We start from the raw sequence: 27,935 nt of genomic DNA on the forward strand, positions 1-27,935 counted from the left end.
CTCACCCTATCTCTAACCTTAACCATGCCCTAGCCTAACCATGATTTAACCCTAAACCTAACCCTAAACCTAATCTTAAACCTAAACCTAAAACGAACCTTAACCCTAACCCTAACCCCTAACCCTAAGCTCAACCCTCACTCTTCACTTAAATTTCACCCAAACACTAACCCTAAAACGAACCCAACACTAACCCTAAACGCAAACATAAACCTGACCCTAACGTTAACCCAAACACCTAACCCGAACCCTAACGCTAACCCGAACTCTAAACCGAACCCTAAACTGACCCTAACCTTAACCCAAACACCTAACCCTAACACTAACCCTAAACATAACCCTCATCCTTAACCTAAATTTCACCCTAAACCTAAGCCTAAGCCTAACCCTAAAACTAAACCTAAACCTAACGCTAAACTATCACCTGACTCTAGCCCGAACGCTAAACCTAACAATGACCCTAACCATAACACCCTAAAACATCAGCTTAACTGTAAACCTAACACTTACCCTCAGACGAACCCCTAACCCTTTCACAAACCCTAACCCGATCCCTAATCCTAAACCTAACGCTGACGTAAACCTAACCCTTCCCCTAAACCTAAACTTAAACCTAACCTTAACTCTACCTATACCTAAACCAAACAATAACTCGAATCCTGACCCTAACCCTAACCCTAAACTCAGCACTAAGTATAATTCTAAACCTAACCCTAACCCTAACCCAGCCCAACCCTTTACCGTAAACCTAGTCTTAACCCTAACCTTACCTACCCTAAACCTAACACTAACGCTAACCTTAACCCTAACTCTAACATTAACCCTAACTTTTAGCGTAACCCTCACTATTAACTGAAACTTCACCCGAACCCTAACCCTAACTCTAACCATAACCATAACACTTACCCTGAACACTCACCATAACTGTAAAACTAACCGTAACCCTCACCCTAACCCCTATCCGTATCCCCAACCCTAACCCTAATGCTATCCGTAACCCTAACCCTAACACTAACCTGAACCCCTGAGCCCTAACAATAACCCTAACCCTAACCCAAACCCTAACCCCTAACACCAAAGCCTAACCCAAACGTTAACTCTAACTCGAACACTAACCTGAAACCTAATCATAAAGCTAACCGTAACCCTAAACCAAACCTAACCATGGTCAGAACCACAATGCTTTACCAGAACCCTCACCCACCCCTAACCCTAAACTACACTTCTAACCCCTAACACCTTACCATAACCATAATCCTAAGCATACACAACCCTAACCCTAAACCTAAACCTCACCCCAACCACAATGCCTAACACAAACCGTAACCTTAACTGTTACACTAAACTTAACCCTAACCTAAAATCTAACCCTAACCCTAAAACTAAACACAACCCATAAACTTAACCCTAACCCTAAACGTAACCTTAACACTAACCCGAAAACTAACCCGAACCTTAGCCATAACCCTAACCCTCACCCTATCTTAAACTTCACCCTATCCCTAACCTAAAGCTAACCCTAACTTTAACCCTAACCCTACCCCTAAACCTAACACTAACCTTAACCTTGGCCCACCAGTCACCCTACACCTAACCCTTACGATAACTCTGACCCTAAACCTCCCCCTAAACCTAATCCTAATCCTAACCCTACCCTAACTCCAACCTAACCTTAACCTTAACTTTAACCCTACCATAAAATTAAACCTAACCCTAAACCCTAATCCTAACTCTAACCCTAACCCTAACCGTAACACATACCCAAAACCTTCACCTTAAGTGTAAACGTAACTCTAATTCTTACCCTAACCCTAAATAAAACCCTACCCTAAACCTAACCAAAACACCCCTAACCCTAACTCTAACCCTAATCCTTAGCCCAGACCTAACCATAACCCTAAACCTACCCTAACTTTATTCAAACCCTAACCTTAAACAAAACTAAAACAAACCCTAAACCTATCCCTAACCCTACCCCTGACACTAATCTGAACAATAACCCCTAGCCCTAACCCTAACCCGCACGCTTAACATCAACTTCACCCCAACCCTATCCTAAAACTAAACATAACACTAAATCTCCCCCAACCATGAACCTAACCCAATCCTAACCATAAAACTAACCCTAAACTTAACCCTAACCCTGACCCTGACCCTAACTCTAACCTTAATCCTAACCATAAAAATTACCCTACACACTCAGCTTAAATGGAAACCTACCACTAACCCACACCCTAACATCTAAACCTAAACCCAACCCTTAACCTAACCCTATCTCTAACCTTATCCTAGCCCTACACCTAAACATGACTTAATCCTAACACTTACCCTAAACCTGACCCTAAACCTAACCTTTACCTTAAACCTAATCCTAACCTGAACCCTAACCCCTACCCCAAACCCTAAGCTCAACCCTCACCCTTAAATTAAACTTCACCCTATCCCGAACTCTAACTTTAAACCGAATCCTAATCCTAACTCTAAACCTAACCCTAAACCTGACTCTAACATTAACCCAAACACCTAACCCTAACCCTAACAGTAAGCCTAACCCTAACCCTAACCCTAACCTGACCCTAACCTTAACCCAAACACCTAACCCTAACACTAAACCTAACCCTAACCCTCATCCTTAACCTAAACTGCACCCTAACCCTGACCCTGAAACTAAACATAACACTAAATCTCCCCCTAACCCTGACCGTAACCCAAATCCTAACCATAAACCTAACCCTAACCCGAACCTTAACCCTAACCCTGACTCTAACTCTAACTCTAACCCTAATCCAACCCTAAAACTTACCCTACAAACTCAACTTAAATGGAAACCTAGCACTAACCCTCACCCTAACATCTAAACCTAACCCCAACCCTTAACCTCACCCTATCTCTAACCTTAACCATGCCCTAGCCTAACCATGATTTAACCCTAAACCTAACCCTAAACCTAATCTTAAACCTAAACCTAAAACGAGCCTTAACCCTAACCCTAACCCCTAACCCTAAGCTCAACCCTCACTCTTCACTTAAATTTCACCCAAACACTAACCCTAAAACGAACCCAACACTAACCCTAAACGCAAACATAAACCTGACCCTAACGTTAACCCAAACACCTAACCCGAACCCTAACGCTAACCCGAACTCTAAACCGAACCCTAAACTGACCCTAACCTTAACCCAAACACCTAACCCTAACACTAACCCTAAACATAACCCTCATCCTTAACCTAAACTTCACCCTAAAACTAAGCCTAAGCCTAACCCTAAAACTAAACCTAAACCTAACCCTAAACTATCACCTGACTCTAGCCCGAACGCTAAACCTAACAATGACCCTAACCATAACACCCTAAAACATCAGCTTAACTGTAAACCTAACACTTACCCTCAGACGAACCCCTAACCCTTTCACAAACCCTAACCCGATCCCTAATCCTAAACCTAACGCTGACGTAAACCTAACCCTTCCCCTAAACCTAAACTTAAACCTAACCTTAACTCTACCTATACCTAAACCAAACAATAACTCGAATCCTGACCCTAACCCTAACCCTAAACTCAGCACTAAGTATAATTCTAAACCTAACCCTAACCCTAACCCAGCCCAACCCTTTACCGTAAACCTAGTCTTAACCCTAACCTTACCTACCCTAAACCTAACACTAACGCTAACCTTAACCCTAACTCTAACATTAACCCTAACTTTTAGCGTAACCCTCACTATTAACTGAAACTTCACCCGAACCCTAACCCTAACTCTAACCATAACCATAACACTTACCCTGAACACTCACCATAACTGTAAAACTAACCGTAACCCTCACCCTAACCCCTATCCGTATCCCCAACCCTAACCCTATTGCTATCCGTAACCCTAACCCTAACACTAACCTGAACCCCTGAGCCCTAACAATAACCCTAACCCTAACCCAAACCCTAACCCCTAACACCAAAGCCTAACCCAAACGTTAACTCTAACTCGAACACTAACCTGAAACCTAATCATAAAGCTAACCGTAACCCTAAACCAAACCTAACCATGGTCAGAACCACAATGCTTTACCAGAACCCTCACCCACCCCTAACCCTAAACTACACTTCTAACCCCTAACACCTTACCATAACCATAATCCTAAGCATACACAACCCTAACCCTAAACCTAAACCTCACCCCAACCACAATGCCTAACACAAACCGTAACCTTAACTGTTACACTAAACTTAACCCTAACCTAAAATCTAACCCTAACCCTAAAACTAAACACAACCCATCAACTTAACCCTAACCCTAAACGTAACCTTAACACTAACCCGAAAACTAACCCGAACCTTAGCCATAACCCTAACCCTCACCCTATCTTAAACTTCACCCTATCCCTAACCTAAAGCTAACCCTAACTTTAACCCTAACCCTACCCCTAAACCTAACACTAACCTTAACCTTGGCCCACCAGTCACCCTACACCTAACCCTTACGATCACTCTGACCCTAAACCTCCCCCTAAACCTAATCCTAATCCTAACCCTACCCTAACTCCAACCTAACCTTAACCTTAACTTTAACCCTACCATAAAATTAAACCTAACCCTAAACCCTAATCCTAACTCTAACCCTAACCCTAACCGTAACACATACCCAAAACCTTCACCTTAAGTGTAAACGTAACTCTAATTCTTACCCTAGCCCTAAATAAAACCCTACCCTAAACCTAACCAAAACACCCCTAACCCTAACTCTAACCCTAATCCTTAGCCCAGACCTAACCATAACCCTAAACCTACCCTAACTTTATTCAAACCCTAACCTTAAACAAAACTAAAACAAACCCTAAACCTATCCCTAACCCTACCCCTGACACTAATCTGAACAATAACCCCTAGCCCTAACCCTAACCCGCACGCTTAACATCAACTTCACCCTAACCCTATCCTAAAACTAAACATAACACTAAATCTCCCCCAACCATGAACCTAACCCAATCCTAACCATAAAACTAACCCTAAACTTAACCCTAACCCTGACCCTGACCCTAACTCTAACCTTAATCCTAACCATAAAAATTACCCTACACACTCAGCTTAAATGGAAACCTACCACTAACCCACACCCTAACATCTAAACCTAAACCCAACCCTTAACCTAACCCTATCTCTAACCTTATCCTAGCCCTACACCTAAACATGACTTAATCCTAACACTTACCCTAAACCTGACCCTAAACCTAACTTTTACCTTAAACCTAATCCTAACCTGAACCCTAACCCCTACCCCAAACCCTAAGCTCAACCCTCACCCTTAAATTAAACTTCACCCTATCCCGAACTCTAACTTTAAACCGAATCCTAATCCTAACTCTAAACCTAACCCTAAACCTGACTCTAACATTAACCCAAACACCTAACCCTAACCCTAACAAACAGTAAGCCTAACCCTAACCCTAACCCTAACCTGACCCTAACCTTAACCCAAACACCTAACCCTAACACTAAACCTAACCCTAACCCTCATCCTTAACCTAAACTGCACCCTAACCCTGACCCTGAAACTAAACATAACACTAAATCTCCCCCTAACCCTGACCGTAACCCAAATCCTAACCATAAACCTAACCCTAACCCGAACCTTAACCCTAACCCTGACCCTAACTCTAACTCTAACCCTAATCCAACCCTAAAACTTACCCTACAAACTCAACTTAAATGGAAACCTAGCACTAACCCTCACCCTAACATCTAAACCTAACCCCAACCCTTAACCTCACCCTATCTCTAACCTTAACCATGCCCTAGCCTAACCATGATTTAACCCTAACACTTACCCTAAACCTAATCTTAAACCTAAACCTAAAACGAACCTTAACCCTAACCCTAACCCCTAACCCTAAGCTCAACCCTCACTCTTCACTTAAATTTCACCCAAACACTAACCCTAAAACGAACCCAACACTAACCCTAAACGCAAACATAAACCTGACCCTAACGTTAACCCAAACACCTAACCCGAACCCTAACGCTAACCCGAACTCTAAACCGAACCCTAAACTGACCCTAACCTTAACCCAAACACCTAACCCTAACACTAACCCTAAACATAACCCTCATCCTTAACCTAAACTTCACCCTAAACCTAAGCCTAAGCCTAACCCTAAAACTAAACCTAAACCTAACCCTAAACTATCACCTGACTCTAGCCCGAACGCTAAACCTAACAATGACCCTAACCATAACACCCTAAAACATCAGCTTAACTGTAAACCTAACACTTACCCTCAGACGAACCCCTAACCCTTTCACAAACCCTAACCCGATCCCTAATCCTAAACCTAACGCTGACGTAAACCTAACCCTTCCCCTAAACCTAAACTTAAACCTAACCTTAACTCTACCTATACCTAAACCAAACAATAACTCGAATCCTGACCCTAACCCTAACCCTAAACTCAGCACTAAGTATAATTCTAAACCTAACCCTAACCCAGCCCAACCCTTTACCGTAAACCTAGTCTTAACCCTAACCTTACCTACCCTAAACCTAACACTAACGCTAACCTTAACCCTAACTCTAACATTAACCCTAACTTTTAGCGTAACCCTCACTATTAACTGAAACTTCACCCGAACCCTAACCCTAACTCTAACCATAACCATAACACTTACCCTGAACACTCACCATAACTGTAAAACTAACCGTAACCCTCACCCTAACCCCTATCCGTATCCCCAACCCTAACCCTAATGCTATCCGTAACCCTAACCCTAACACTAACCTGAACCCCTGAGCCCTAACAATAACCCTAACCCTAACCCAAACCCTAACCCCTAACACCAAAGCCTAACCCAAACGTTAACTCTAACTCGAACACTAACCTGAAACCTAATCATAAAGCTAACCGTAACCCTAAACCAAACCTAACCATGGTCAGAACCACAATGCTTTACCAGAACCCTCACCCACCCCTAACCCTAAACTACACTTCTAACCCCTAACACCTTACCATAACCATAATCCTAAGCATACACAACCCTAACCCTAAACCTAAACCTCACCCCAACCACAATGCCTAACACAAACCGTAACCTTAACTGTTACACTAAACTTAACCCTAACCTAAAATCTAACCCTAACCCTAAAACTAAACACAACCCATCAACTTAACCCTAACCCTAAACGTAACCTTAACACTAACCCGAAAACTAACCCGAACCTTAGCCATAACCCTAACCCTCACCCTATCTTAAACTTCACCCTATCCCTAACCTAAAGCTAACCCTAACTTTAACCCTAACCCTACCCCTAAACCTAACACTAACCTTAACCTTGGCCCACCAGTCACCCTACACCTAACCCTTACGATAACTCTGACCCTAAACCTCCCCCTAAACCTAATCCTAATCCTAACCCTACCCTAACTCCAACCTAACCTTAACCTTAACTTTAACCCTACCATAAAATTAAACCTAACCCTAAACCCTAATCCTAACTCTAACCCTAACCCTAACCGTAACACATACCCAAAACCTTCACCTTAAGTGTAAACGTAACTCTAATTCTTACCCTAGCCCTAAATAAAACCCTACCCTAAACCTAACCAAAACACCCCTAACCCTAACTCTAACCCTAATCCTTAGCCCAGACCTAACCATAACCCTAAACCTACCCTAACTTTATTCAAACCCTAACCTTAAACAAAACTAAAACAAACCCTAAACCTATCCCTAACCCTACCCCTGACACTAATCTGAACAATAACCCCTAGCCCTAACCCTAACCCGCACGCTTAACATCAACTTCACCCTAACCCTATCCTAAAACTAAACATAACACTAAATCTCCCCCAACCATGAACCTAACCCAATCCTAACCATAAAACTAACCCTAAACTTAACCCTAACCCTGACCCTGACCCTAACTCTAACCTTAATCCTAACCATAAAAATTACCCTACACACTCAGCTTAAATGGAAACCTACCACTAACCCACACCCTAACATCTAAACCTAAACCCAACCCTTAACCTAACCCTATCTCTAACCTTATCCTAGCCCTACACCTAAACATGACTTAATCCTAACACTTACCCTAAACCTGACCCTAAACCTAACCTTTACCTTAAACCTAATCCTAACCTGAACCCTAACCCCTACCCCAAACCCTAAGCTCAACCCTCACCCTTAAATTAAACTTCACCCTATCCCGAACTCTAACTTTAAACCGAATCCTAATCCTAACTCTAAACCTAACCCTAAACCTGACTCTAACATTAACCCAAACACCTAACCCTAACCCTAACAAACAGTAAGCCTAACCCTAACCCTAACCCTAACCTGACCCTAACCTTAACCCAAACACCTAACCCTAACACTAAACCTAACCCTAACCCTCATCCTTAACCTAAACTGCACCCTAACCCTGACCCTGAAACTAAACATAACACTAAATCTCCCCCTAACCCTGACCGTAACCCAAATCCTAACCATAAACCTAACCCTAACCCGAACCTTAACCCTAACCCTGACCCTAACTCTAACTCTAACCCTAATCCAACCCTAAAACTTACCCTACAAACTCAACTTAAATGGAAACCTAGCACTAACCCTCACCCTAACATCTAAACCTAACCCCAACCCTTAACCTCACCCTATCTCTAACCTTAACCATGCCCTAGCCTAACCATGATTTAACCCTAACACTTACCCTAAACCTAATCTTAAACCTAAACCTAAAACGAACCTTAACCCTAACCCTAACCCCTAACCCTAAGCTCAACCCTCACTCTTCACTTAAATTTCACCCAAACACTAACCCTAAAACGAACCCAACACTAACCCTAAACGCAAACATAAACCTGACCCTAACGTTAACCCAAACACCTAACCCGAACCCTAACGCTAACCCGAACTCTAAACCGAACCCTAAACTGACCCTAACCTTAACCCAAACACCTAACCCTAACACTAACCCTAAACATAACCCTCATCCTTAACCTAAACTTCACCCTAAACCTAAGCCTAAGCCTAACCCTAAAACTAAACCTAAACCTAACCCTAAACTATCACCTGACTCTAGCCCGAACGCTAAACCTAACAATGACCCTAACCATAACACCCTAAAACATCAGCTTAACTGTAAACCTAACACTTACCCTCAGACGAACCCCTAACCCTTTCACAAACCCTAACCCGATCCCTAATCCTAAACCTAACGCTGACGTAAACCTAACCCTTCCCCTAAACCTAAACTTAAACCTAACCTTAACTCTACCTATACCTAAACCAAACAATAACTCGAATCCTGACCCTAACCCTAACCCTAAACTCAGCACTAAGTACAATTCTAAACCTAACCCTAACCCTAACCCAGCCCAACCCTTTACCGTAAACCTAGTCTTAACCCTAACCTTACCTACCCTAAACCTAACACTAACGCTAACCTTAACCCTAACTCTAACATTAACCCTAACTTTTAGCGTAACCCTCACTATTAACTGAAACTTCACCCGAACCCTAACCCTAACTCTAACCATAACCATAACACTTACCCTGAACACTCACCATAACTGTAAAACTAACCGTAACCCTCACCCTAACCCCTAACCGTATCCCCAACCCTAACCCTAATGCTATCCGTAACCCTAACCCTAACACTAACCTGAACCCCTGAGCCCTAACAATAACCCTAACCCTAACCCAAACCCTAACCCCTAACACCAAAGCCTAACCCAAACGTTAACTCTAACTCGAACACTAACCTGAAACCTAATCATAAAGCTAACCGTAACCCTAAACCAAACCTAACCATGGTCAGAACCACAATGCTTTACCAGAACCCTCACCCACCCCTAACCCTAAACTACACTTCTAACCCCTAACACCTTACCATAACCATAATCCTAAGCATACACAACCCTAACCCTAAACCTAAACCTCACCCCAACCACAATGCCTAACACAAACCGTAACCTTAACTGTTACACTAAACTTAACCCTAACCTAAAATCTAACCCTAACCCTAAAACTAAACACAACCCATCAACTTAACCCTAACCCTAAACGTAACCTTAACACTAACCCGAAAACTAACCCGAACCTTAGCCATAACCCTAACCCTCACCCTATCTTAAACTTCACCCTATCCCTAACCTAAAGCTAACCCTAACTTTAACCCTAACCCTACCCCTAAACCTAACACTAACCTTAACCTTGGCCCACCAGTCACCCTACACCTAACCCTTACGATAACTCTGACCCTAAACCTCCCCCTAAACCTAATCCTAATCCTAACCCTACCCTAACTCCAACCTAACCTTAACCTTAACTTTAACCCTACCATAAAATTAAACCTAACCCTAAACCCTAATCCTAACTCTAACCCTAACCCTAACCGTAACACATACCCAAAACCTTCACCTTAAGTGTAAACGTAACTCTAATTCTTACCCTAACCCTAAATAAAACCCTACCCTAAACCTAACCAAAACACCCCTAACCCTAACTCTAACCCTAATCCTTAGCCCAGACCTAACCATAACCCTAAACCTACCCTAACTTTATTCAAACCCTAACCTTAAACAAAACTAAAACAAACCCTAAACCTATCCCTAACCCTACCCCTGACACTAATCTGAACAATAACCCCTAGCCCTAACCCTAACCCGCACGCTTATCATCAACTTCACCCTAACCCTATCCTAAAACTAAACATAACACTAAATCTCCCCCAACCATGAACCTAACCCAATCCTAACCATAAAACTAACCCTAAACTTAACCCTAACCCTGACCCTGACCCTAACTCTAACCTTAATCCTAACCATAAAAATTACCCTACACACTCAGCTTAAATGGAAACCTACCACTAACCCACACCCTAACATCTAAACCTAAACCCAACCCTTAACCTAACCCTATCTCTAACCTTATCCTAGCCCTACACCTAAACATGACTTAATCCTAACACTTACCCTAAACCTGACCCTAAACCTAACCTTTACCTTAAACCTAATCCTAACCTGAACCCTAACCCCTACCCCAAACCCTAAGCTCAACCCTCACCCTTAAATTAAACTTCACCCTATCCCGAACTCTAACTTTAAACCGAATCCTAATCCTAACTCTAAACCTAACCCTAAACCTGACTCTAACATTAACCCAAACACCTAACCCTAACCCTAACAAACAGTAAGCCTAACCCTAACCCTAACCCTAACCTGACCCTAACCTTAACCCAAACACCTAACCCTAACACTAAACCTAACCCTAACCCTCATCCTTAACCTAAACTGCACCCTAACCCTGACCCTGAAACTAAACATAACACTAAATCTCCCCCTAACCCTGACCGTAACCCAAATCCTAACCATAAACCTAACCCTAACCCGAACCTTAACCCTAACCCTGACCCTAACTCTAACTCTAACCCTAATCCAACCCTAAAACTTACCCTACAAACTCAACTTAAATGGAAACCTAGCACTAACCCTCACCCTAACATCTAAACCTAACCCCAACCCTTAACCTCACCCTATCTCTAACCTTAACCATGCCCTAGCCTAACCATGATTTAACCCTAACACTTACCCTAAACCTAATCTTAAACCTAAACCTAAAACGAACCTTAACCCTAACCCTAACCCCTAACCCTAAGCTCAACCCTCACTCTTCACTTAAATTTCACCCAAACACTAACCCTAAAACGAACCCAACACTAACCCTAAACGCAAACATAAACCTGACCCTAACGTTAACCCAAACACCTAACCCGAACCCTAACGCTAACCCGAACTCTAAACCGAACCCTAAACTGACCCTAACCTTAACCCAAACACCTAACCCTAACACTAACCCTAAACATAACCCTCATCCTTAACCTAAACTTCACCCTAAACCTAAGCCTAAGCCTAACCCTAAAACTAAACCTAAACCTAACCCTAAACTATCACCTGACTCTAGCCCGAACGCTAAACCTAACAATGACCCTAACCATAACACCCTAAAACATCAGCTTAACTGTAAACCTAACACTTACCCTCAGACGAACCCCTAACCCTTTCACAAACCCTAACCCGATCCCTAATCCTAAACCTAACGCTGACGTAAACCTAACCCTTCCCCTAAACCTAAACTTAAACCTAACCTTAACTCTACCTATACCGAAACCAAACAATAACTCGAATCCTGACCCTAACCCTAACCCTAAACTCAGCACTAAGTATAATTCTAAACCGAACCCTAACCCTAACCCAGCCCAACCCTTTACCGTAAACCTAGTCTTAACCCTAACCTTACCTACCCTAAACCTAACACTAACGCTAACCTTAACCCTAACTCTAACATTAACCCTAACTTTTAGCGTAACCCTCACTATTAACTGAAACTTCACCCGAACCCTAACCCTAACTCTAACCATAACCATAACACTTACCCTGAACACTCACCATAACTGTAAAACTAACCGTAACCCTCACCCTAACCCCTATCCGTATCCCCAACCCTAACCCTAATGCTATCCGTAACCCTAACCCTAACACTAACCTGAACCCCTGAGCCCTAACAATAACCCTAACCCTAACCCAAACCCTAACCCCTAACACCAAAGCCTAACCCAAACGTTAACTCTAACTCGAACACTAACCTGAAACCTAATCATAAAGCTAACCGTAACCCTAAACCAAACCTAACCATGGTCAGAACCACAATGCTTTACCAGAACCCTCACCCACCCCTAACCCTAAACTACACTTCTAACCCCTAACACCTTACCATAACCATAATCCTAAGCATACACAACCCTAACCCTAAACCTAAACCTCACCCCAACCACAATGCCTAACACAAACCGTAACCTTAACTGTTACACTAAACTTAACCCTAACCTAAAATCTAACCCTAACCCTAAAACTAAACACAACCCATAAACTTAACCCTAACCCTAAACGTAACCTTAACACTAACCCGAAAACTAACCCGAACCTTAGCCATAACCCTAACCCTCACCCTATCTTAAACTTCACCCTGTCCCTAACCTAAAGCTAACCCTAACTTTAACCCTAACCCTACCCCTAAACCTAACACTAACCTTAACCTTGGCCCACCAGTCACCCTACACCTAACCCTTACGATAACTCTGACCCTAAACCTCACCCTAAACCTAATCCTAATCCTAACCCTACCCTAACTCCAACCTAACCTTAACCTTAACTTTAACCCTACCATAAAATTAAACCTAACCCTAAACCCTAATCCTAACTCTAACCCTAACCCTAACCTTAACACATACCCAAAACCTTCACCTTAAGTGTAAACGTAACTCTAATTCTTACCCTAACCCTAAATAAAACCCTACCCTAAACCTAACCAAAACACCCCTAACCCTAACTCTAACCCTAATCCTTAGCCCAGACCTAACCATAACCCTAAACCTACCCTAACTTTATTCAAACCCTAACCTTAAACAAAACTAAAACAAACCCTAAACCTATCCCTAACCCTACCCCTGACACTAATCTGAACAATAACCCCTAGCCCTAACCCTAACCCGCACGCTTAACATCAACTTCACCCTAACCCTATCCTAAAACTAAACATAACTCTAAATCTCCCCCAACCATGAACCTAACCCAATCCTAACCATAAAACTAACCCTAAACTTAACCCTAACCCTGACCCTGACCCTAACTCTAACCTTAATCCTAACCATAAAAATTACCCTACACACTCAGCTTAAATGGAAACCTACCACTAACCCACACCCTAACATCTAAACCTAAACCCGACCCTTAACCTAACCCTATCTCTAACCTTATCCTAGCCCTACACCTAAACATGACTTAATCCTAACACTTACCCTAAACCTGACCCTAAACCTAACCTTTACCTTAAACCTAATCCTAACCTGAACCCTAACCCCTACCCCAAACCCTAAGCTCAACCCTCACCCTTAAATTAAACTTCACCCTATCCCGAACTCTAACTTTAAACCGAATCCTAATCCTAACTCTAAACCTAACCCTAAACCTGACTCTAACATTAACCCAAACACCTAACCCTAACCCTAACAAACAGTAAGCCTAACCCTAACCCTAACCCTAACCTGACCCTAACCTTAACCCAAACACCTAACCCTAACACTAAACCTAACCCTAACCCTCATCCTTAACCTAAACTGCACCCTAACCCTGACCCTGAAACTAAACATAACACTAAATCTCCCCCTAACCCTGACCGTAACCCAAATCCTAACCATAAACCTAACCCTAACCCGAACCTTAACCCTAACCCTGACCCTAACTCTAACTCTAACCCTAATCCAACCCTAAAACTTACCCTACAAACTCAACTTAAATGGAAACCTAGCACTAACCCTCACCCTAACATCTAAACCTAACCCCAACCCTTAACCTCACCCTATCTCTAACCTTAACCATGCCCTAGCCTAACCATGATTTAACCCTAACACTTACCCTAAACCTAATCTTAAACCTAAACCTAAAACGAACCTTAACCCTAACCCTAACCCCTAACCCTAAGCTCAACCCTCACTCTTCACTTAAATTTCACCCAAACACTAACCCTAAAACGAACCCAACACTAACCCTAAACGCAAACATAAACCTGACCCTAACGTTAACCCAAACACCTAACCCGAACCCTAACGCTAACCCGAACTCTAAACCGAACCCTAAACTGACCCTAACCTTAACCCAAACACCTAACCCTAACACTAACCCTAAACATAACCCTCATCCTTAACCTAAACTTCACCCTAAACCTAAGCCTAAGCCTAACCCTAAAACTAAACCTAAACCTAACCCTAAACTATCACCTGACTCTAGCCCGAACGCTAAACCTAACAATGACCCTAACCATAACACCCTAAAACATCAGCTTAACTGTAAACCTAACACTTACCCTCAGACGAACCCCTAACCCTTTCACAAACCCTAACCCGATCCCTAATCCTAAACCTAACGCTGACGTAAACCTAACCCTTCCCCTAAACCTAAACTTAAACCTAACCTTAACTCTACCTATACCGAAACCAAACAATAACTCGAATCCTGACCCTAACCCTAACCCTAAACTCAGCACTAAGTATAATTCTAAACCGAACCCTAACCCTAACCCAGCCCAACCCTTTACCGTAAACCTAGTCTTAACCCTAACCTTACCTACCCTAAACCTACCACTAACGCTAACCTTAACCCTAACTCTAACATTAACCCTAACTTTTAGCGTAACCCTCACTATTAACTGAAACTTCACCCGAACCCTAACCCTAACTCTAACCATAACCATAACACTTACCCTGAACACTCACCATAACTGTAAAACTAACCGTAACCCTCACCCTAACCCCTATCCGTATCCCCAACCCTAACCCTAATGCTATCCGTAACCCTAACCCTAACACTAACCTGAACCCCTGAGCCCTAACAATAACCCTAACCCTAACCCAAACCCTAACCCCTAACACCAAAGCCTAACCCAAACGTTAACTCTAACTCGAACACTAACCTGAAACCTAATCATAAAGCTAACCGTAACCCTAAACCAAACCTAACCATGGTCAGAACCACAATGCTTTACCAGAACCCTCACCCACCCCTAACCCTAAACTACACTTCTAACCCCTAACACCTTACCATAACCATAATCCTAAGCATACACAACCCTAACCCTAAACCTAAACCTCACCCCAACCACAATGCCTAACACAAACCGTAACCTTAACTGTTACACTAAACTTAACCCTAACCTAAAATCTAACCCTAACCCTAAAACTAAACACAACCCATAAACTTAACCCTAACCCTAAACGTAACCTTAACACTAACCCGAAAACTAACCCGAACCTTAGCCATAACCCTAACCCTCACCCTATCTTAAACTTCACCCTGTCCCTAACCTAAAGCTAACCCTAACTTTAACCCTAACCCTACCCCTAAACCTAACACTAACCTTAACCTTGGCCCACCAGTCACCCTACACCTAACCCTTACGATAACTCTGACCCTAAACCTCACCCTAAACCTAATCCTAATCCTAACCCTACCCTAACTCCAACCTAACCTTAACCTTAACTTTAACCCTACCATAAAATTAAACCTAACCCTAAACCCTAATCCTAACTCTAACCCTAACCCTAACCTTAACACATACCCAAAACCTTCACCTTAAGTGTAAACGTAACTCTAATTCTTACCCTAACCCTAAATAAAACCCTACCCTAAACCTAACCAAAACACCCCTAACCCTAACTCTAACCCTAATCCTTAGCCCAGACCTAACCATAACCCTAAACCTACCCTAACTTTATTCAAACCCTAACCTTAAACAAAACTAAAACAAACCCTAAACCTATCCCTAACCCTACCCCTGACACTAATCTGAACAATAACCCCTAGCCCTAACCCTAACCCGCACGCTTAACATCAACTTCACCCTAACCCTATCCTAAAACTAAACATAACTCTAAATCTCCCCCAACCATGAACCTAACCCAATCCTAACCATAAAACTAACCCTAAACTTAACCCTAACCCTGACCCTGACCCTAACTCTAACCTTAATCCTAACCATAAAAATTACCCTACACACTCAGCTTAAATGGAAACCTACCACTAACCCACACCCTAACATCTAAACCTAAACCCGACCCTTAACCTAACCCTATCTCTAACCTTATCCTAGCCCTACACCTAAACATGACTTAATCCTAACACTTACCCTAAACCTGACCCTAAACCTAACCTTTACCTTAAACCTAATCCTAACCTGAACCCTAACCCCTACCCCAAACCCTAAGCTCAACCCTCACCCTTAAATTAAACTTCACCCTATCCCGAACTCTAACTTTAAACCGAATCCTAATCCTAACTCTAAACCTAACCCTAAACCTGACTCTAACATTAACCCAAACACCTAACTCTAACCCTAACAAACAGTAAGCCTAACCCTAACCCTAACCCTAACCTGACCCTAACCTTAACCCAAACACCTAACCCTAACACTAAACCTAACCCTAACCCTCATCCTTAACCTAAACTGCACCCTAACCCTGACCCTGAAACTAAACATAACACTAAATCTCCCCCTAACCCTGACCGTAACCCAAATCCTAACCATAAACCTAACCCTAACCCGAACCTTAACCCTAACCCTGACCCTAACTCTAACTCTAACCCTAATCCAACCCTAAAACTTACCCTACAAACTCAACTTAAATGGAAACCTAGCACTAACCCTCACCCTAACATCTAAACCTAACCCCAACCCTTAACCTCACCCTATCTCTAACCTTAACCATGCCCTAGCCTAACCATGATTTAACCCTAACACTTACCCTAAACCTAATCTTAAACCTAAACCTAAAACGAACCTTAACCCTAACCCTAACCCCTAACCCTAAGCTCAACCCTCACTCTTCACTTAAATTTCACCCAAACACTAACCCTAAAACGAACCCAACACTAACCCTAAACGCAAACATAAACCTGACCCTAACGTTAACCCAAACACCTAACCCGAACCCTAACGCTAACCCGAACTCTAAACCGAACCCTAAACTGACCCTAACCTTAACCCAAACACCTAACCCTAACACTAACCCTAAACATAACCCTCATCCTTAACCTAAACTTCACCCTAAACCTAAGCCTAAGCCTAACCCTAAAACTAAACCTAAACCTAACCCTAAACTATCACCTGACTCTAGCCCGAACGCTAAACCTAACAATGACCCTAACCATAACACCCTAAAACATCAGCTTAACTGTAAACCTAACACTTACCCTCAGACGAACCCCTAACCCTTTCACAAACCCTAACCCGATCCCTAATCCTAAACCTAACGCTGACGTAAACCTAACCCTTCCCCTAAACCTAAACTTAAACCTAACCTTAACTCTACCTATACCGAAACCAAACAATAACTCGAATCCTGACCCTAACCCTAACCCTAAACTCAGCACTAAGTATAATTCTAAACCGAACCCTAACCCTAACCCAGCCCAACCCTTTACCGTAAACCTAGTCTTAACCCTAACCTTACCTACCCTAAACCTAACACTAACGCTAACCTTAACCCTAACTCTAACATTAACCCTAACTTTTAGCGTAACCCTCACTATTAACTGAAACTTCACCCGAACCCTAACCCTAACTCTAACCATAACCATAACACTTACCCTGAACACTCACCATAACTGTAAAACTAACCGTAACCCTCACCCTAACCCCTATCCGTATCCCCAACCCTAACCCTAATGCTATCCGTAACCCTAACCCTAACACTAACCTGAACCCCTGAGCCCTAACAATAACCCTAACCCTAACCCAAACCCTAACCCCTAACACCAAAGCCTAACCCAAACGTTAACTCTAACTCGAACACTAACCTGAAACCTAATCATAAAGCTAACCGTAACCCTAAACCAAACCTAACCATGGTCAGAACCACAATGCTTTACCAGAACCCTCACCCACCCCTAACCCTAAACTACACTTCTAACCCCTAACACCTTACCATAACCATAATCCTAAGCATACACAACCCTAACCCTAAACCTAAACCTCACCCCAACCACAATGCCTAACACAAACCGTAACCTTAACTGTTACACTAAACTTAACCCTAACCTAAAATCTAACCCTAACCCTAAAACTAAACACAACCCATAAACTTAACCCTAACCCTAAACGTAACCTTAACACTAACCCGAAAACTAACCCGAACCTTAGCCATAACCCTAACCCTCACCCTATCTTAAACTTCACCCTGTCCCTAACCTAAAGCTAACCCTAACTTTAACCCTAACCCTACCCCTAAACCTAACACTAACCTTAACCTTGGCCCACCAGTCACCCTACACCTAACCCTTACGATAACTCTGACCCTAAACCTCCCCCTAAACCTAATCCTAATCCTAACCCTACCCTAACTCCAACCTAACCTTAACCTTAACTTTAACCCTACCATAAAATTAAACCTAACCCTAAACCCTAATCCTAACTCTAACCCTAACCCTAACCTTAACACATACCCAAAACCTTCACCTTAAGTGTAAACGTAACTCTAATTCTTACCCTAACCCTAAATAAAACCCTACCCTAAACCTAACCAAAACACCCCTAACCCTAACTCTAACCCTAATCCTTAGCCCAGACCTAACCATAACCCTAAACCTACCCTAACTTTATTCAAACCCTAACCTTAAACAAAACTAAAACAAACCCTAAACCTATCCCTAACCCTACCCCTGACACTAATCTGAACAATAACCCCTAGCCCTAACCCTAACCCGCACGCTTAACATCAACTTCACCCTAACCCTATCCTAAAACTAAACATAACTCTAAATCTCCCCCAACCATGAACCTAACCCAATCCTAACCATAAAACTAACCCTAAACTTAACCCTAACCCTGACCCTGACCCTAACTCTAACCTTAATCCTAACCATAAAAATTACCCTACACACTCAGCTTAAATGGAAACCTACCACTAACCCACACCCTAACATCTAAACCTAAACCCGACCCTTAACCTAACCCTATCTCTAACCTTATCCTAGCCCTACACCTAAACATGACTTAATCCTAACACTTACCCTAAACCTGACCCTAAACCTAACCTTTACCTTAAACCTAATCCTAACCTGAACCCTAACCCCTACCCCAAACCCTAAGCTCAACCCTCACCCTTAAATTAAACTTCACCCTATCCCGAACTCTAACTTTAAACCGAATCCTAATCCTAACTCTAAACCTAACCCTAAACCTGACTCTAACATTAACCCAAACACCTAACCCTAACCCTAACAAACAGTAAGCCTAACCCTAACCCTAACCCTAACCTGACCCTAACCTTAACCCAAACACCTAACCCTAACACTAAACCTAACCCTAACCCTCATCCTTAACCTAAACTGCACCCTAACCCTGACCCTGAAACTAAACATAACACTAAATCTCCCCCTAACCCTGACCGTAACCCAAATCCTAACCATAAACCTAACCCTAACCCGAACCTTAACCCTAACCCTGACCCTAACTCTAACTCTAACCCTAATCCAACCCTAAAACTTACCCTACAAACTCAACTTAAATGGAAACCTAGCACTAACCCTCACCCTAACATCTAAACCTAACCCCAACCCTTAACCTCACCCTATCTCTAACCTTAACCATGCCCTAGCCTAACCATGATTTAACCCTAACACTTACCCTAAACCTAATCTTAAACCTAAACCTAAAACGAACCTTAACCCTAACCCTAACCCCTAACCCTAAGCTCAACCCTCACTCTTCACTTAAATTTCACCCAAACACTAACCCTAAAACGAACCCAACACTAACCCTAAACGCAAACATAAACCTGACCCTAACGTTAACCCAAACACCTAACCCGAACCCTAACGCTAACCCGAACTCTAAACCGAACCCTAAACTGACCCTAACCTTAACCCAAACACCTAACCCTAACACTAACCCTAAACATAACCCTCATCCTTAACCTAAACTTCACCCTAAACCTAAGCCTAAGCCTAACCCTAAAACTAAACCTAAACCTAACCCTAAACTATCACCTGACTCTAGCCCGAACGCTAAACCTAACAATGACCCTAACCATAACACCCTAAAACATCAGCTTAACTGTAAACCTAACACTTACCCTCAGACGAACCCCTAACCCTTTCACAAACCCTAACCCGATCCCTAATCCTAAACCTAACGCTGACGTAAACCTAACCCTTCCCCTAAACCTAAACTTAAACCTAACCTTAACTCTACCTATACCGAAACCAAACAATAACTCGAATCCTGACCCTAACCCTAACCCTAAACTCAGCACTAAGTATAATTCTAAACCGAACCCTAACCCTAACCCAGCCCAACCCTTTACCGTAAACCTAGTCTTAACCCTAACCTTACCTACCCTAAACCTACCACTAACGCTAACCTTAACCCTAACTCTAACATTAACCCTAACTTTTAGCGTAACCCTCACTATTAACTGAAACTTCACCCGAACCCTAACCCTAACTCTAACCATAACCATAACACTTACCCTGAACACTCACCATAACTGTAAAACTAACCGTAACCCTCACCCTAACCCCTATCCGTATCCCCAACCCTAACCCTAATGCTATCCGTAACCCTAACCCTAACACTAACCTGAACCCCTGAGCCCTAACAATAACCCTAACCCTAACCCAAACCCTAACCCCTAACACCAAAGCCTAACCCAAACGTTAACTCTAACTCGAACACTAACCTGAAACCTAATCATAAAGCTAACCGTAACCCTAAACCAAACCTAACCATGGTCAGAACCACAATGCTTTACCAGAACCCTCACCCACCCCTAACCCTAAACTACACTTCTAACCCCTAACACCTTACCATAACCATAATCCTAAGCATACACAACCCTAACCCTAAACCTAAACCTCACCCCAACCACAATGCCTAACACAAACCGTAACCTTAACTGTTACACTAAACTTAACCCTAACCTAAAATCTAACCCTAACCCTAAAACTAAACACAACCCATAAACTTAACCCTAACCCTAAACGTAACCTTAACACTAACCCGAAAACTAACCCGAACCTTAGCCATAACCCTAACCCTCACCCTATCTTAAACTTCACCCTGTCCCTAACCTAAAGCTAACCCTAACTTTAACCCTAACCCTACCCCTAAACCTAACACTAACCTTAACCTTGGCCCACCAGTCACCCTACACCTAACCCTTACGATAACTCTGACCCTAAACCTCACCCTAAACCTAATCCTAATCCTAACCCTACCCTAACTCCAACCTAACCTTAACCTTAACTTTAACCCTACCATAAAATTAAACCTAACCCTAAACCCTAATCCTAACTCTAACCCTAACCCTAACCTTAACACATACCCAAAACCTTCACCTTAAGTGTAAACGTAACTCTAATTCTTACCCTAACCCTAAATAAAACCCTACCCTAAACCTAACCAAAACACCCCTAACCCTAACTCTAACCCTAATCCTTAGCCCAGACCTAACCATAACCCTAAACCTACCCTAACTTTATTCAAACCCTAACCTTAAACAAAACTAAAACAAACCCTAAACCTATCCCTAACCCTACCCCTGACACTAATCTGAACAATAACCCCTAGCCCTAACCCTAACCCGCACGCTTAACATCAACTTCACCCTAACCCTATCCTAAAACTAAACATAACTCTAAATCTCCCCCAACCATGAACCTAACCCAATCCTAACCATAAAACTAACCCTAAACTTAACCCTAACCCTGACCCTGACCCTAACTCTAACCTTAATCCTAACCATAAAAATTACCCTACACACTCAGCTTAAATGGAAACCTACCACTAACCCACACCCTAACATCTAAACCTAAACCCGACCCTTAACCTAACCCTATCTCTAACCTTATCCTAGCCCTACACCTAAACATGACTTAATCCTAACACTTACCCTAAACCTGACCCTAAACCTAACCTTTACCTTAAACCTAATCCTAACCTGAACCCTAACCCCTACCCCAAACCCTAAGCTCAACCCTCACCCTTAAATTAAACTTCACCCTATCCCGAACTCTAACTTTAAACCGAATCCTAATCCTAACTCTAAACCTAACCCTAAACCTGACTCTAACATTAACCCAAACACCTAACTCTAACCCTAACAAACAGTAAGCCTAACCCTAACCCTAACCCTAACCTGACCCTAACCTTAACCCAAACACCTAACCCTAACACTAAACCTAACCCTAACCCTCATCCTTAACCTAAACTGCACCCTAACCCTGACCCTGAAACTAAACATAACACTAAATCTCCCCCTAACCCTGACCGTAACCCAAATCCTAACCATAAACCTAACCCTAACCCGAACCTTAACCCTAACCCTGACCCTAACTCTAACTCTAACCCTAATCCAACCCTAAAACTTACCCTACAAACTCAACTTAAATGGAAACCTAGCACTAACCCTCACCCTAACATCTAAACCTAACCCCAACCCTTAACCTCACCCTATCTCTAACCTTAACCATGCCCTAGCCTAACCATGATTTAACCCTAACACTTACCCTAAACCTAATCTTAAACCTAAACCTAAAACGAACCTTAACCCTAACCCTAACCCCTAACCCTAAGCTCAACCCTCACTCTTCACTTAAATTTCACCCAAACACTAACCCTAAAACGAACCCAACACTAACCCTAAACGCAAACATAAACCTGACCCTAACGTTAACCCAAACACCTAACCCGAACCCTAACGCTAACCCGAACTCTAAACCGAACCCTAAACTGACCCTAACCTTAACCCAAACACCTAACCCTAACACTAACCCTAAACATAACCCTCATCCTTAACCTAAACTTCACCCTAAACCTAAGCCTAAGCCTAACCCTAAAACTAAACCTAAACCTAACCCTAAACTATCACCTGACTCTAGCCCGAACGCTAAACCTAACAATGACCCTAACCATAACACCCTAAAACATCAGCTTAACTGTAAACCTAACACTTACCCTCAGACGAACCCCTAACCCTTTCACAAACCCTAACCCGATCCCTAATCCTAAACCTAACGCTGACGTAAACCTAACCCTTCCCCTAAACCTAAACTTAAACCTAACCTTAACTCTACCTATACCGAAACCAAACAATAACTCGAATCCTGACCCTAACCCTAACCCTAAACTCAGCACTAAGTATAATTCTAAACCGAACCCTAACCCTAACCCAGCCCAACCCTTTACCGTAAACCTAGTCTTAACCCTAACCTTACCTACCCTAAACCTAACACTAACGCTAACCTTAACCCTAACTCTAACATTAACCCTAACTTTTAGCGTAACCCTCACTATTAACTGAAACTTCACCCGAACCCTAACCCTAACTCTAACCATAACCATAACACTTACCCTGAACACTCACCATAACTGTAAAACTAACCGTAACCCTCACCCTAACCCCTATCCGTATCCCCAACCCTAACCCTAATGCTATCCGTAACCCTAACCCTAACACTAACCTGAACCCCTGAGCCCTAACAATAACCCTAACCCTAACCCAAACCCTAACCCCTAACACCAAAGCCTAACCCAAACGTTAACTCTAACTCGAACACTAACCTGAAACCTAATCATAAAGCTAACCGTAACCCTAAACCAAACCTAACCATGGTCAGAACCACAATGCTTTACCAGAACCCTCACCCACCCCTAACCCTAAACTACACTTCTAACCCCTAACACCTTACCATAACCATAATCCTAAGCATACACAACCCTAACCCTAAACCTAAACCTCACCCCAACCACAATGCCTAACACAAACCGTAACCTTAACTGTTACACTAAACTTAACCCTAACCTAAAATCTAACCCTAACCCTAAAACTAAACACAACCCATAAACTTAACCCTAACCCTAAACGTAACCTTAACACTAACCCGAAAACTAACCCGAACCTTAGCCATAACCCTAACCCTCACCCTATCTTAAACTTCACCCTGTCCCTAACCTAAAGCTAACCCTAACTTTAACCCTAACCCTACCCCTAAACCTAACACTAACCTTAACCTTGGCCCACCAGTCACCCTACACCTAACCCTTACGATAACTCTGACCCTAAACCTCCCCCTAAACCTAATCCTAATCCTAACCCTACCCTAACTCCAACCTAACCTTAACCTTAACTTTAACCCTACCATAAAATTAAACCTAACCCTAAACCCTAATCCTAACTCTAACCCTAACCCTAACCTTAACACATACCCAAAACCTTCACCTTAAGTGTAAACGTAACTCTAATTCTTACCCTAACCCTAAATAAAACCCTACCCTAAACCTAACCAAAACACCCCTAACCCTAACTCTAACCCTAATCCTTAGCCCAGACCTAACCATAACCCTAAACCTACCCTAACTTTATTCAAACCCTAACCTTAAACAAAACTAAAACAAACCCTAAACCTATCCCTAACCCTACCCCTGACACTAATCTGAACAATAACCCCTAGCCCTAACCCTAACCCGCACGCTTAACATCAACTTCACCCTAACCCTATCCTAAAACTAAACATAACACTAAATCTCCCCCAACCATGAACCTAACCCAATCCTAACCATAAAACTAACCCTAAACTTAACCCTAACCCTGACCCTGACCCTAACTCTAACCTTAATCCTAACCATAAAAATTACCCTACACACTCAGCTTAAATGGAAACCTACCACTAACCCACACCCTAACATCTAAACCTAAACCCGACCCTTAACCTAACCCTATCTCTAACCTTATCCTAGCCCTACACCTAAACATGACTTAATCCTAACACTTACCCTAAACCTGACCCTAAACCTAACCTTTACCTTAAACCTAATCCTAACCTGAACCCTAACCCCTACCCCAAACCCTAAGCTCAACCCTCACCCTTAAATTAAACTTCACCCTATCCCGAACTCTAACTTTAAACCGAATCCTAATCCTAACTCTAAACCTAACCCTAAACCTGACTCTAACATTAACCCAAACACCTAACCCTAACCCTAACAAACAGTAAGCCTAACCCTAACCCTAACCCTAACCTGACCCTAACCTTAACCCAAACACCTAACCCTAACACTAAACCTAACCCTAACCCTCATCCTTAACCTAAACTGCACCCTAACCCTGACCCTGAAACTAAACATAACACTAAATCTCCCCCTAACCCTGACCGTAACCCAAATCCTAACCATAAACCTAACCCTAACCCGAACCTTAACCCTAACCCTGACCCTAACTCTAACTCTAACCCTAATCCAACCCTAAAACTTACCCTACAAACTCAACTTAAATGGAAACCTAGCACTAACCCTCACCCTAACATCTAAACCTAACCCCAACCCTTAACCTCACCCTATCTCTAACCTTAACCATGCCCTAGCCTAACCATGATTTAACCCTAACACTTACCCTAAACCTAATCTTAAACCTAAACCTAAAACGAACCTTAACCCTAACCCTAACCCCTAACCCTAAGCTCAACCCTCACTCTTCACTTAAATTTCACCCAAACACTAACCCTAAAACGAACCCAACACTAACCCTAAACGCAAACATAAACCTGACCCTAACGTTAACCCAAACACCTAACCCGAACCCTAACGCTAACCCGAACTCTAAACCGAACCCTAAACTGACCCTAACCTTAACCCAAACACCTAACCCTAACACTAACCCTAAACATAACCCTCATCCTTAACCTAAACTTCACCCTAAACCTAAGCCTAAGCCTAACCCTAAAACTAAACCTAAACCTAACCCTAAACTATCACCTGACTCTAGCCCGAACGCTAAACCTAACAATGACCCTAACCATAACACCCTAAAACATCAGCTTAACTGTAAACCTAACACTTACCCTCAGACGAACCCCTAACCCTTTCACAAACCCTAACCCGATCCCTAATCCTAAACCTAACGCTGACGTAAACCTAACCCTTCCCCTAAACCTAAACTTAAACCTAACCTTAACTCTACCTATACCGAAACCAAACAATAACTCGAATCCTGACCCTAACCCTAACCCTAAACTCAGCACTAAGTATAATTCTAAACCGAACCCTAACCCTAACCCAGCCCAACCCTTTACCGTAAACCTAGTCTTAACCCTAACCTTACCTACCCTAAACCTACCACTAACGCTAACCTTAACCCTAACTCTAACATTAACCCTAACTTTTAGCGTAACCCTCACTATTAACTGAAACTTCACCCGAACCCTAACCCTAACTCTAACCATAACCATAACACTTACCCTGAACACTCACCATAACTGTAAAACTAACCGTAACCCTCACCCTAACCCCTATCCGTATCCCCAACCCTAACCCTAATGCTATCCGTAACCCTAACCCTAACACTAACCTGAACCCCTGAGCCCTAACAATAACCCTAACCCTAACCCAAACCCTAACCCCTAACACCAAAGCCTAACCCAAACGTTAACTCTAACTCGAACACTAACCTGAAACCTAATCATAAAGCTAACCGTAACCCTAAACCAAACCTAACCATGGTCAGAACCACAATGCTTTACCAGAACCCTCACCCACCCCTAACCCTAAACTACACTTCTAACCCCTAACACCTTACCATAACCATAATCCTAAGCATACACAACCCTAACCCTAAACCTAAACCTCACCCCAACCACAATGCCTAACACAAACCGTAACCTTAACTGTTACACTAAACTTAACCCTAACCTAAAATCTAACCCTAACCCTAAAACTAAACACAACCCATAAACTTAACCCTAACCCTAAACGTAACCTTAACACTAACCCGAAAACTAACCCGAACCTTAGCCATAACCCTAACCCTCACCCTATCTTAAACTTCACCCTGTCCCTAACCTAAAGCTAACCCTAACTTTAACCCTAACCCTACCCCTAAACCTAACACTAACCTTAACCTTGGCCCACCAGTCACCCTACACCTAACCCTTACGATAACTCTGACCCTAAACCTCCCCCTAAACCTAATCCTAATCCTAACCCTACCCTAACTCCAACCTAACCTTAACCTTAACTTTAACCCTACCATAAAATTAAACCTAACCCTAAACCCTAATCCTAACTCTAACCCTAACCCTAACCTTAACACATACCCAAAACCTTCACCTTAAGTGTAAACGTAACTCTAATTCTTACCCTAACCCTAAATAAAACCCTACCCTAAACCTAACCAAAACACCCCTAACCCTAACTCTAACCCTAATCCTTAGCCCAGACCTAACCATAACCCTAAACCTACCCTAACTTTATTCAAACCCTAACCTTAAACAAAACTAAAACAAACCCTAAACCTATCCCTAACCCTACCCCTGACACTAATCTAATACTATCTCTCTATG

General features: G+C 42.7%; 1 long non-coding RNA gene across 4 annotated transcripts in view; it reads right to left on the bottom strand.

Moving 5' to 3' along the window:
• LOC135230272 (uncharacterized) overlaps positions 1–27,911 on the bottom strand; it is a 60,920-nt gene extending 33,009 nt beyond the window's left edge. For 3 of the 4 annotated variants that reach the window (XR_010320916.1, XR_010320917.1, XR_010320914.1), the window contains exon 1: positions 1–27,911. This is a non-coding gene — a long non-coding RNA (uncharacterized LOC135230272). The other variant, XR_010320915.1, reaches the window with a different exon arrangement.
• Between the last annotated feature and the right edge of the window lie 24 nt (positions 27,912–27,935).

Source organism: Loxodonta africana, unplaced genomic scaffold (genome assembly GCF_030014295.1).
Source record: "Loxodonta africana isolate mLoxAfr1 unplaced genomic scaffold, mLoxAfr1.hap2 scaffold_99, whole genome shotgun sequence".
Taxonomy (NCBI): Eukaryota; Metazoa; Chordata; class Mammalia; order Proboscidea; family Elephantidae; genus Loxodonta; species Loxodonta africana.